Source organism: Heterocephalus glaber, unplaced genomic scaffold (genome assembly GCF_053883595.1).
Source record: "Heterocephalus glaber isolate CG9 unplaced genomic scaffold, H.glaber_assembly_v1.0 deba00001497, whole genome shotgun sequence".
In the NCBI taxonomy this organism is placed as follows: domain Eukaryota; kingdom Metazoa; phylum Chordata; class Mammalia; order Rodentia; family Bathyergidae; genus Heterocephalus; species Heterocephalus glaber.
The window spans coordinates 6,170,090-6,178,499 of record NW_028258320.1 but is presented as its reverse complement, the minus strand read 5'-3'; the positions used below and the strand labels follow the sequence as shown (position 1 = coordinate 6,178,499).

Below are 8,410 nucleotides of genomic sequence, written 5' to 3'. Positions count from 1 at the left end.
TTAGTGTTCTTTCCTCCAGCCTGAAGAACTTGTATTGGTATTCCTTGTAAGGTAGATCAGTACTCTGTGTATCTGAGAATGTCTATTTCAGCTTGCTTTTGGAAGGATGCTTTTACTGCATACAGACTCAGTTGAGGTTTTTGTTTTTGATTTTCAGTCCCCTGAAGATGGCGGCACCCTTCCCTCAGCCTTTGTCATTTCTGATACAAAATCAGCAGTAATTATATTGGGGTTCCCTTGTGTAGAGTGCTCCATTGTTCTTTTGGTGCTTTCAAGATTTCCTCTTCCTATTTCAACAGTTTTGTTATGATACATATTATGGTTTATATCTAGATGTCCATCCCCCAAAGCCTCAAGTGCTCATAGGTGGGGCTTTGGGAGATGATTGGATCATGGTGGGCATGATACTCATCAGTGGATTAGTCCACTATGAGTTTATAGCTAAACGTGATGTTGGGAGGAGAAGCCTGGTTGGAGGAGGCGGGTCCGTGGGGGCGTGGTCTGGAAGTCTATCTCCCTCCTTCTCCCTTGATCCTCCCTCTCTACTTCCTGCCACCATGCTATGAGCAGCTTCTCTTCCACCATGTCTCTCTGCTGTGCTGCCCTGCCTTGGAGCCAGCCTGCTGTGGACTGAAACCTTTACAAACTGTGAGCCAAAGTAAACCTCCCTTCTTTTAAGTTGTGGTTATTCCGGACTGTGACTCAGCAACAAAGAAAATTACAAAGATAATGCCTACGGATCATTTTGTGTTTATCCTATTTGGACTTCGGATGTATAATTAATGTTTCCATCAAATTTGGGGTATTTTGGGCCATTATTTGTTCAAATACTCTTTCTGTCCCTTTTTATCTTTTCTCTTCTTCTGGAACTCCATCACATCATCTATGTGGCTGAAGATGTGCGGCTCATCTCTGGGGTGGCATTCACTTTTCTTTCTTTCTGTTCTTCAGCGTGGATGGTCTCAGTTGGCTTTTTCTTTAGGTTTTCTGATTTTTTTTATTCTTCTAGCTCAAAGGTGCTATGGAATCCCTCTAGAGAATTTTTCAACTCCAGGTTTTCCAGTTGTTTTAAAAATATGATTTCAATCTCTTCATTGATGTTCTCTCTTTGCTGAATCATTGGATGAGTAATTCTTTAATTCTTTATAGTTATTTGAACAAATTTACAGTACCTGCTTTGGAATCACACTGTTCTTTCTCCTCTGAATGGATTCCATTTTCCTGTTTAACTTGACTGTCTTATATTTTCCCTTATTGAAACCTGGGCATTTTAAAAAATACATTGGACTGAGTTCAATCCTCAGTATAAAGAAAGAAAGAAAGAAAGAAAGAAAGAAAGAAAGAAAAGAAAATACATTGGAGCAACTCTGGATTCTGACTCCCCATCCCCACTGCTGCCCAGGCTGTGACTGCCACCTGTTATGGCCATTGGCTGGCTGCTCGTGACTTGCCTGGGCTAATTCCATGGGATTTGTCTCTGCACAGTGTGAGGCTGCTACTTTCTGCTCATTCTGTTTGATTTTCATTCTTGCTTTTACTTTTCAGCCTGGCTTCCTAAGAACCGCCCTGGGCCAGCAGAGCTTAGTGACCAGCCAATGATCAGTCAGAGATTTTACCTAAATACCTTAGTTTAATGAAGCCTCTACCCTCCAATGATGGAACTGTGTGGGGCATAAAGCACATCCAGGATTCTGGTGGCTTTGGGGCTGTCCTGGCCTTTCCTCTCTGTGTGCTCAGTACAGGATGAGCACGCAGCTAAGGCCTTTTCCAGTACCCCCGCCCTGTGGCCATCCGCACCACAGTGTGTGGGAGCTTATCAGGGCTCAGCACGGCTTTCTTGTTCCTGGATATTGCTGTTAAATGTCTTGCTGTTCTGGTGATTTCACTTGCCCCAACGAGTATTATACTTCAGACTAGCTGCAGTGTCAGCCTCAACAGACATAACTTGTTTTTTCCCCGATACTGGGGATTGAACCCAAGGCGTTTGCCCTGAGCTACAGCCGCCACGTGTTTTTGAATTTTTCACATTGAGACAAGGGCTCGCTGTCTCTAAGTTGCTCAGTCTGGGTTCAAACTTGTGATCCTTCTGCCTCAGCCTCCCAGCGTGCTTGGATTACAGGTGTGCACCACCACACCCAGCTGATATTCGTAACATTAACTAAAGAAATGTAATTACCCTGAGAGGCATGCTCATGTCTCACTTATGCCTAAGAATGCACAGAGACCAAGTTGGCAATGGCCAATTTAGTTTTTGGTGTCTGCAGTGGTCGCCCTGGGCTGGGAGCTGGTTCTGGATGCTGAGGTCTGGCCCTCTTGGGTGAGGTCTCAGAGAGCAGTGAGAAGAGCAACACTGCAGCAGGACTCTCTGCAACATGGTCATCCAGGCCAGGTTGAACTTGCAGGGCCTGTGTCCCCTGGGACGCTAGCTGGCAGCTCCACCCATCAGCAGGCAGGGTGGGGAGCCAGGTGCCCTCTGGGCTGGCTCTGGGCCGCTGAGGCCTGCCAGGCACTCAGGAGGAAGGGTGAGGGAGCCAAGAGAATGACCAGTTTCCTTGGGGCAGAGCTGGTAGTGAGGGGTCACCCACAAGCAGTGACTCCTGGCCCAGAAGCCAGGATAGAGGGGGCTGGGGCCAGGGCACCCAGAGCCCTAGGTTCTCACCTCAAATGCCAGGAGGCAGAAAGCAGCTCTCCCATGGGGCTGCCCTATTCCTGAGGGCCACTGACAGCAGCCCGGGCCTTGTGGTGAAGGTCAGCGCATGTGGGGGAGGGCAGAGGAGAGCCAGGCAGATAGTCACGTACACTGATGTCACCAGGCACTCTGCCTCCTTGAGGTGGCGCTGGCTTCATGGCCACACTGAAGCTGGCATCACATCACATCGCTGGCGAGGCCCCTCACACTACCCATTGCCTGTCCCCAGGAGTGTGGGGGTCAGGATGGCGCAGGCCAGCCCTGCCTGGCTCGAAAAGCAGGGAGAGCAGAGAGCGGCAGGGGCAGGTGTTGTGCTGGGTGCACCAGGCTGCCCCGGAGGAGGCCTGGAATGCTAGGGGCTGTGTCTGGGGGGCTCAGGAGCTCCTGAGCAGCCTGACAGGGAAGGCAGAGTCCTTGTCCTTGGAAGTGTCCAGTCTGAGGGGAGGGACAGTCCCTGCTGTCTGGTGGCTCCTACCCAAGGGACAAGATCCAGTCCTGTCAGACACAGTGCTGGTCTGGGCTGAGTAGGGCATGGCAGTGGCTGGAACCCCCTCCTCTCCTCTACAGTGTGTGAGGCTTCAGGTCACCCAGAGCCGGTCCCTGCCCAGGACACATAAGGGACCAGCGGGTGCCTGGCACATGACCCCTGCACAGTGTGGACTGCCAGAGCCCAGTGCAGACAGACAGCGGCGTTCCTGTGTCTGTGTCTATGCTTGTCCTCGGGCTGGGTCCAGCAGAGGGAGCTGCCAGCCAGCGGGAATGGAGGCCACTGTCCCTGACCCCTATGATGGCCTTGAGGAGTAGCCGGTGCTTGGGTGGGGATTCACCTCTGGCTGCAGCTGGGGGTCTGGCAGTGCACACAGGGGCCCTGGACACCCCAGCCCACCCTGTCATCAGCACTGTCTGGGCAGAGACCCTCCAAAGAGACACAGCGCTGGGCTCTTCCAGCCAGGCCCATGGAGCTTGACCCCCTGTCCCAAAGGAGATTGTGACGTCAGGAATCAGAGGCCTAGGCAGAAACCCCGCTCCCTCCTCCTGGCTCTGGGATGCTGTGAGTGTGTGCGACCTCTCTAGGCCTCAGTGGCGTTGTCTGTAAGATGGGACAAGTGGTACCAGGCAGGAGGCGTAGGCCTGGCAGGCAGTAGGTGCTCAGTGAGTACATCCCTCCTGGATGGAGGCTGCATGGCCAAGAAGGCACCAAATCTCATGGCACTGAGCCTGGGAAGCTGGGTTGGGGGAGGCTTCCTGTATGTTGGGTACAGCCTGGTACAGGGCAGAGCCACAAGTTCTAGAGAGGATAAAGGAGGACAGGGCAGAGCGAGGGTTATGGTTTTCAGTCAGGAATGGAAGAGGCCACACTGCAGGTGAAGGGAAGAGCCAGGTGCAAGTGGAGAACATATCTTGAAGAGTGGACGTCATGTGCAAAGACCCTGCGGTGGTGGCACAGCTGGTTAGTTGATTGACAGCAAGGAGTCCAGTGTGGTGTGAGAGGGCAAGGAGCTGTCATGTCCCTGATGGGCGAGGGCTCAGTAAGACGCTGTCACTTGCTTTAATAAAGATGACCCAGAACCTCCAAGATGGCACCAGAAATGCCCTTCTGGTGGAGAGCTGCCCTGTGGCCTGTGAGGTGCTGGGTGAGGCTGTGCCCCAGGGGTCTTACCAGACAGAGGTGCCATCCCACGGTGCTTGGGGCTGGGCAGGGGCTGTTCAGGGATGTCCAGAACACTCTGAAGGCTGGGGTGTCAGGCTGGTCCTGTACCTCAGTGCCTGGACCTACAGGTACCAAGGAATGAATGAAGGATGCAGTGTGTTCCTTAATTCCCAGAGTACCACAGACAGGCTAGGGCATTCAAAAGCTGAGGGCAACAAAGCCTCACCTCAGCCTGCTGCTCCCCTGGAGGTCACTGGCACTCCTGGGCGACAAGCCTGTGTCTCCCAGCACACACAGGGTTCAGACATTGCACATCCTGGGGGCCCTGCTGGGCATCAGAATTCCCAGCCCCGCACCTAATGTTCTCTCTGCGTCTTCCCTCTTGGTGCAGAAGGGGCCCCTTCCTCCTGGCGGGGTGACCCCAGTCCCATTTGCACCCATGTGGATCTGGTTCCCTGGCCCTCACCTCACTTGGCATCAGACAGGGGCACCCCAGGCCTGGGCACAACTGTTTGCAGGTCCTGTCATCACTTGGGTAGGTGACACTTTCCGCTGCTGCCTGGACACCCTGGAGCAGTCAACTGAGGGATCCAGGGGAGGGCACCCTGTCTCCTAGGATCCCCAGGTTGTGTGAGTCCAGCCCTTCAAAGACACTGGGGCCCTGGGGCCCAGGGTCACAGGTGTGACAGCAGGGTGGGAGGCTGGGCAACCCCTCCTGTCTCTGGACGGTGGGGACAGCGGCCCCTAGGGTGTGTTGTTGCTCCTTCTGTGGGTGGTCTGCTCACCTGTCACCTGTGGCATTACCTCTGAGCTGCCTGGTCTCTGGGACAAGTGCTGGTGCCTGCCCACCCCTCACAAGCTGACGCCCAGTCTTCAGAAAGTGGATCAGGGATGGTGCGTGCAGATGGAGACCTCTGAGCCTTCCAAGCCCCCCTCCCCCACTTGCAGTGAGCCTAGGCCTCAGTTCCCGTCTCAGGCCCTGCCCAGCCATCTCCTGCCAGCCCAGCCTCGCCCAGCCTAGGAGTAGGGGACAAGTTGCAGGCAGGCTGAAGAGTGCTCACCAACCCCTGCAGCCTCCTCTGCTCCCCAGGACACCCCCACCCCCACCACACTCCACATCTGCCCTAGGAATGCTGGGAACTCACCACTCACACACCGCAGTGCCCATCCCCTTGCTTTGGTCACTCATGCCCTGTCCAGCTCCCCAGGGTAGAGGCAGGCCTGGCACGGGGCTTGAGTCTGAGTCCTTAGCATGGCTCCACAGAGGAGACAGAGGAGGAGGGGAGGGAGGAGGAGAAGCCTGGGCCTCTCCTGGCCTTCTTGTCTGCTCCTTCCCTGCATCCCCCTTTTTGAAGCACTGAGAAGTGAGGCAGGGCTGAATGGGCCATGACACTAGGTTAGTCGTGCTTGCTTCGGCAGCACATATACTAAAACTGGAATGATACAGAGAAGATTAGCATGGCCACTGCACAAGGACGACATGACACTAGGTTAGCAATGGACATCCCAGGCAGGTGGGGTGGGGTCCCGGAGCATCCGTGAGAAAGACAGTGGCCTTCTGGTGGGAATGCTCAGCAGGGGGCTCAGGGAGGGCCCCGAGTGTGGCAGCACCCAGCTCCAGGGAAGCAGTTCCATTAGAAAGGTGGGACGCCGCGTGCCAAGGGACAGGAGCTTGGAATGCAGCCCTTCGCTAACTGTCATGGCCCGTCCAGGTGGTGGGAGGAGGGAGGAGAAGCAAACCCCACTTTGAAAGTCAATGCTGAAAATCCGGCAACGTCTTGGTGGAGCACCTGTGCCGGGGCTCACCTGGCAGAGAGGACGAGGTGGCAGGCAGAGACCTTAGGACAGACATTTGAACTGCCTTCTTCCTCTCCACTGTGCTGCAGCAAAATAGGTCCGAGTCTCACCGAAAGGAGGACACACAGGTGTCAGTCTCAGACAGGATGAGAGGAGACATCAGGAGGGACCTGCCCCCTCCTGGGGCCAATTTCCGGGCCCAGTGCTGAGGAACTGGCCCCAGACATGAGGCAGGAAAGGGGCAATGCAGTCCCCAGCTCTGCCCACCACATGTGGGGGGCCTCCCCGGGCCTCTAGGTGTGTCTCCAGGAGCCCAGCCTAGTTCTTCCTCACTGGGCTGAGGAGGTGACGAGGGTCTGATAGGACATCCAGGGCGCTGGCTCCCATGGCAACAGGCAGCCTCCCCTGGTCTGCAGTGACAGCTGAAAGTATCCTGGACTGGTCCCAGGGACCTTGACCTTGGCCCCGCCCCCCCTTGACTTTTAGCCTCAGAATGGTTCTAGTGGAAAAGACTGGGAATTGATTCTCCACTGAGAATTGATTTAAAAAGGTATGTGAGGCTATATTAACAGAAGCATGGGGTCCTGACTGAAGGAGGTGAGTGTTCTGCTATGCCCAGGGCTGACCAGGCTGTACCCAGAGTATGGGGTCCTCCAGAGAGAGCTGTGTTTGCAACAAATCTAACAGAAACACAGGTAGCTAGGTCAGACCTTGGGGGAGCTTGGCAGGGTGGAGGTGGGGTGGGGGAGAGAACCCTGGCTAGTGGGGAGATGCTGGAGAAATGAGAGGCCAGAATTTGGGCAAGCAAGGCTTGTGCCCAGTGAGAATGGGGAGGATCATGCACCCTCACCCATTCACTGAAGGACCAGTGTGTGGAAGCAGGAGGGACCCGGCTATTCCCGCTAAAGGATGGAGCTTGAAGCAGCGTCTGGGAAGGTATAGGAGGTGCACTTGGGAGGCCTTTGCTAATCAGACTCAGGAAGTCCAATCTATCAGGTGGACAGAGGAGGACCTTTCTAATTAGCAGGACTTATCAGTACAGGAGTGAGCTCCCCATCACTAGATGTAATCAAGTAACCACTGATGTCCATCTAGGATATTGGAGAGGCATTAACAAAAGCTCTGGGACCCATATCTGTGGCTTGCTCCAGGCCTATTGAAACTGAATCTCTAACTGAAGTCTGAAACCTGCTCTAGTTATTTATCTTGGCCTCAGATCACAGTGTATGGTCCTCTGTGGTCAACTCAAAGCCCTCTTTCATGTTACTTTTCCTTGTGTTTTTCTCTATTCCCTGAACTCACACTCAGAACCAGACCCTCCTTCCGCATGTGTGATGGGGCTTGTGACAGCCTTGTCTCCCCTGTGTATGGGTGGGGTGTTTTGGTGTTTTCTGTGTGTTTTGTGATTTATATGAGTGCTATTTGCTGTCTCTTTCCTGCCTCTTACTCTTTTCATTCAACAGTGTTATTGAGATCTATGTGTGACAATGGACTTGCTGCTAACTGCTGGGTGGAAGCAGCCACTCCATCCTACAAGGTAGGAGATTAGGGCATGGCAGGAAGGCTGGACAATAGGGTGTATCCTGCCAATCATAGAGAGCTGTCAAATCACAGCACAGAACAGCCTCTGAAGGCTGGATCTGAGGCCAGGATATAAAAGACTGCACTGTTGGGCTCCTGGCCAGTCTTATTCTTCCAGTGACCTGTTCTGTGTACAGAGTATATTTTCTCTCTTCTTCTTTTCACATCTACTTCTTTTCTCTCCTCTTTTTCACTTCTATTTTTCCTTTTTAAAAAAATCTTCATGAAATTTGCATTCATCAGTTGTCTCTGCCCAATTCTTTGAACAAGACAAGAGCCTAAACCCCTGGACACTCCAGTGTTCAATAAAACTATCATCTGCCCCTCTACAGATGGACATTCAGGTCCCTCAACTCCCCACCTCTCCAAACTTTGATGCCATGGGTACCCTGTTCAAATCCTCCCTTATTGCACCACGGTCAGTTTTCCAGGCTGTGGACCCAGTTTTGCAGAATTCTGGGGTGCAGATCATGTGCATTTTAATTTCACTAAATACCGCCAGAGACTAGTTCGCCTTCAGCCTGCAGGATACAAGTCCCATCTCCCCACATCAAATGAGCTCCCCCTTTCTAGTTGATGCCCTTTGGCTGGGTGTGGGGAACGACAGCCTTTTATTTTTTATTTTGAGACAGGCTCTTGCTAAGTCACTGAGTTGCCTCTCGATCCTCCTGCCTCAGCCTCCCAGAGTGCTG

General features: G+C 53.4%; 1 non-coding gene across 1 annotated transcript; it reads left to right on the top strand.

The window, feature by feature from the left end:
- Positions 1-5,743: 5,743 nt before the first annotated feature.
- LOC147825537 (U6 spliceosomal RNA) lies at positions 5,744-5,845 on the top strand. Its single transcript, XR_015440623.1, has one exon. It is a non-coding gene; the product is annotated as a U6 spliceosomal RNA (small nuclear RNA).
- The last annotated feature ends 2,565 nt before the right edge of the window (positions 5,846-8,410 follow it).